The following is a 5,334-nucleotide window of genomic DNA, read 5'->3' on the forward strand; positions in this document are numbered from 1 at the left end:
AAATTTCACTTTAGGTTAAGATTTATATATATATATATATATATATATATATATATATATATATATATATATATATATATATATATATATATATATATATATATATATGTCGTACCTAGTAGCCAGAACGCACTTCTCAGCCTACAATACATGGCCCGATTTGCCTAATAAGCCAAGTTTTCCTGAATTAATATATTTTCTCTATTTTTTTTCTTATGAAATGATAAAGCTACCCATTTCATTATGTATGAGGTCAATTTTGTTTTATTGGAGTTAAAATTAACGTAGATATATGACCGAACCTAACCAACCCTACCTAACCTAACCTAACCTATCTTTATAAATTAAGTTTGGTTAGGTAGCCGAAAAAGTTAGGTTAGGTTAGGTTAGGTAGGTTAGGTAGTCGAAAAACAATTAATTCATGAAAACTTGGCTTATTAGGCAAATCGGGCCTTGCATAGTAGGCTGAGAAGTGCGTTCTGGCTACTAGGTACGATATATATATATATATATATATATATATATATATATATATATATATATATATATATATATATATATATATATATATATATATATACAGCAGATCATATATAGCAGCGAGATGGAGGCAGCGAGAGCAGCTTGGAAAGTTTCTCAAGTCACGTTCCTTTTTTTTCAAGGTAATGGGGTAACTATTCTATTTTTTTATAGTATTTCACACAGCTAAACTCCTCTTACTAGTGACCACCAAGACACATCATCCTCTCGTCTTCTCTCTCTCTCTCTCTCTCTCTCTCTCTCTCTCTCTCTCTCTCTCTCTCTCCTCTCGTCACTCCATCAAACTATCCTCTCTCTCATTCTCTTACTCTTCCCCCTTTCGTCCTGTCACTCTCACCTCTCTCACACACTCCCCTCGTCCGCTCACTTACAGCCAGTGGCCGAGTTGGCCAACAATTTAAGGGGAGGTAAACTTGAGCTAACAGAACGACCGCTCAAGAGGTAATCTCAACTTTGATCATAGATTTAGTGGTTTTGTTCGGTAATAGATTTTGACACTCGACTGCGGATCAATTTAGATGTCAATATTGACACGCGAGCAAAGTTTCTGTCGTAAAAAATGTAATATTTTTCTCTCTGTGAAGAGAGATGATAGAGGAGTAGTGGGGAAAGACTGATAGAAGTGAACATGAAGCATAAAGAAACCTGTCATAATATCTCTTATTCTGAAAAACAAATCATGAGTGCCAGGGGTTGAGGGAGAAGAAGTGCCAGGACTCGAGGAAGTGCCAGGGGTCGAGGTCGAGGAAGTACCAGGGGGTCGAGGTCGAGCAGGTTCGCACCAATATGGCACCTCGAGAAGTAGCTGCTCCTGTGTGCTGGAGGAACAACACAATTATTTTGAATGCAACACAAGCAACTTACACTCCAAGTCCCCCCAGATGCCAACACACAAAAACCCACCAACAGCTATATAACTGACGAACTTCTACATAAACACCGCACACAGCACCGCTCCTGTGCCAGGTAAGTCCACTACGGGCTCACCATAGCCCGTGCTACTTGGAACTTGTCCTGAGTAGCTGAATCTATAACAACAACACACCACCTAACCCCCAAAATACACCAACCAACCACAGAAACACACACCAACCACACCAATGTCAACTGTCAAAAAAAAAAAACTGTCAACTGTCAAAAGTTGACGGTTTACCTAATATTTCCACCCAACAAGTAACCTTCTGTATTCAGCACCTGTTATCTCTCTGCCAAGCCATTGTTAAGCAGACAGAAGTCAGGTTACCTGTCAGTGGGACGGAGGAACGGGCAATATCGCGACTCCCAGACAACGGGAGGGACGGAAGGGGTCCATCACTGCGTACAGAACAACAAGAAGGAAGCTAACGGCTTACAGAACAGCAAGAAGGAAGCTAACGGCTTACAGAACAGCAAGAAGGAAGCTAACGGCTTACAGAACAGCAAGAAGGAAGCTAACGGCCTACGGAACAGCATGAAGGGAACCAACGGCTTACGGAACAGCAAGAAGGGAGCCAACAGCTTACGGAACAGATAACCGAATTCGAGGGCCGCACACAGTGTGTCTCTCACCGGACACCACCACACAATGCACCTCTCGGTTGAACAAATAAAAAATTAAGCCGGCTTGGCGCCCGAGACCAGGACAAACTAGCCGAAGACGATCTGGGTGACGAAGGGCAGCACAGAGGAGGAAGCAGGAGGAAGGGAAGGTCCTGGGACAGGTTACAGAGGAGGGGAAGGGAGGGAGGTATTAGGGTCAGAGAAAGGGAGGGGGGAGGATGTAGGTAATATGATAAAGGGGGAAAGAGGAGAAGAAGTAGAAACTGTGATAGAATAGGAGAAGGGAGGTGGTAGTAGGAACGGGGGTAGAGGTAGTGAGGTATACAGGCGTGGGGGGAAAGGAACGGGAATCGTGGGAAGAGGAGTAACGGAAGATTAAAGAAACTAGTCAAGAGAGGATCCACCATCAACAGGACCAAGAAGGGGGGTAGGAGGCCGCCGGAGAGGACGCAAGCCCTCCCCTATCCCCCCGGTTAAAGTTGGAGCGAGTATAAGACGCCAAGAGTAAGAGACCGGAGAAGAGAGAGAGAGAGATGACCCTCTCTTCTGATAATTACTGAAATCAAAATGACTATACAGCAACTGGAAGGGGGGATATGATGTGGATGTGACGGACAGAGCCCAAGGGAGAGAGCGAGAGAGAGAGAGAGAGAGAGAGAGAGAGAGAGAGAGAGAGAGAGAGAGAGAGAGAGAGAGAGAGAGAGAGAGAGAGAGAGAGAGAGAGAGGGAGATGAGAGAGAGAGAGAGGGAGGGACAAATGATGAATACTTGACGTGTGTCGAAGCGCCCATGACCTGAGCGGTGACTGTTAAATAAATATCTAAAGCTCCAGGGAACGGGGCACCACTTTGGGGTCTTCATTCATTAATGCAGTACCAGCGTCGATGAGAGGCGGGGCCGGGCAAAGTGTAGCGCCAGAGTGTGTGTGAGAGTGAGTACGGCACGAAACAGGTTACCGAATTAACCAGAGAAAGTGCTAAACATATGACACCGAAATATTCGTTATCCAACCATTCTGACCATCGGGGATGGCCTGCCGACCTTTCAGGCCTGCAAAGCTGTTGATGTACCTATCAGTTAAGTTGGTGAGCTTGACAGAAGAACAGGAAAAGACCAAAATATATAGGAAATGGAGCAAAAATATTGGGTTGGCAAGGATAGTCAAGGGTGAGAGAGATAGTCAAGGTTGGCATGGATAGTCAGGAGTGAGAGAGATAGTCAAGGTTGGCATGGATAGTCAGGGAGAGGATAAGGTTGTGGGAGAGAAGAGAGGATAGGAAGCAAGGGAAAAAAGAGACGGAGATGACCACAGTAGTAAAGATAATGAAAGGGAATATATATATATATATATATATATATATATATATATATATATATATATATATATATATAAGCATTATTACCCCCCGACCTTTGGACCATATGCTTGCAAACTGCAATATATTCACATGAAAATTCTGCTAACGAGAGTGTGTGTGCTGCATTGAGCAATGTTCCGCTGAGGGCGATGATGTCTGGACTCTCTGCAATCACACACGTTGCCAACTCTTCTCGTTTGAGCAATACGTTCCTTATATTAGTGCAACACGCTGTGACACTAGCGGCTTTCTGTTCAGCTGCAGCAGACTTTGTTTGGTGGATGAAGCAGAGAGGAAGCACTTACACCTCGCCTTCTTAGCTCTAAATTCCCTGTCTACCTGAAACTGCCCCCCCCCCCTCTGCTGAAGGATGCGCTTTTAAGCAGTCACGTCCCTCGCAAGCTTTTTTTTTCTTTCAGGCTGCTTCCCCTCACCTCATCCCCCTCACCCCCCAGCTTCCCACCCCCCTTATCCTTCACCCTGAAACGATGGTATAATAGAAGTCTAAAGACTTTAAACATTCTCCATTGTGTCAACATCTGAAACATTTTCTACACGTTTTATCTTGCATGTGGAGTAGGAAATCAGATAAATACCAGGGACATTTAACCCCCCTCAATATACTTCTAAATTCTTCTATATTATTTCACAGGTTCTTGTATAAATATTCACGAATTATTCTGCTCAACCTTTCACTACTCCATTTGCTCCTAACTGTGCCATTAACACAGCAACTTGAGGAGTATCTTCAGTAAATTCATCCTAATAAGATGAATTTTCCTGCTTTCCATAATATGTCTTCCTCTTCCTGCTATATAAATGGAAAAAAGTTCCCTGTTTTGGTGCATGATTATAGCCTGCAACTGTTGGATATTTGGCTCCACAAGATCATTTTCGAGGAGAGCTTGCAATTTGTCTTAGAAACCTTTGGATACCGTGGAGTGTTTTTTAGACGCCTTATAGAATCTGCTGTCTGATTGTGAACGTTACATGAGAGAGAGAGAGAGAGAGAGAGAGAGAGAGAGAGAGAGAGAGAGAGAGAGAGAGAGAGAGAGAGAGAGAGAGAGAGAGATATACACATTAGTAACTGTATCACAACCTGAATATACGAATAAAGATGGAAAAAGAAGGTAACCGAAGGGATCAAATTATTGATTCGGTACTTAAGTGCACCGACGTATCTGTAAATCTGTTCACTGTCCTAAGAAAAGATACACTTTAAAAGCTCATTATCACACACCTAAAACATAGAGCACGACAAAAATGAAATACGAAGACGCGTGAGAGAGAATTTGAAGGAAGGCAAATGTGAGAATAAGTGAAAGAAGAGAATGAAGCATGAAGAAGATGAGGGGGACCAGCCGAGGGGAAAAACAAGAGAGGAAACAAATACAAAACGGTTAAGGGAGAATATCGACGTACAGGGGAAAGAGTTAAGGTGAAGCTATAGTCAAGGATAGTAAGGAGAGTATGAAGGGGAGAGAAAAGGAGGAAGAGAGGGCAAAAGTGAGGAGAGTAAAGGCAGGGACGAGGGGAAAGTGCCAAGAGGGTGTTGGTGTAACTAGGGGGAGTTAAAGGGAGAAAACCGACGGTATATGTATTATCTAAAGTTACACACCAACAACGGTTCGACTCTCCCTCCAGAAGGCTTAACTATTCATGGAGATTACTTTGGGAATAGAAACACTCTCTCTCTCTCTCTCTCTCTCTCTCTCTCTCTCTCTACCCCCCCCCCTCGACCTTCTGTCACGTCTCAAAGTGCTGACATTCATCAGGATATACAAACAACGCCCAAGAGGACGTTGCAAGTTAAATCGAAATGCAACAAAAACAGGAAAAACATATATTAAAGCCGTGGAATATATCCATGGAACACTTTATGCTCCTTAAAATTGTA

The sequence above is a fragment of the Procambarus clarkii genome, chromosome 48, assembly GCF_040958095.1.
Source record: "Procambarus clarkii isolate CNS0578487 chromosome 48, FALCON_Pclarkii_2.0, whole genome shotgun sequence".
Classification (NCBI taxonomy): Eukaryota; Metazoa; Arthropoda; class Malacostraca; order Decapoda; family Cambaridae; genus Procambarus; species Procambarus clarkii.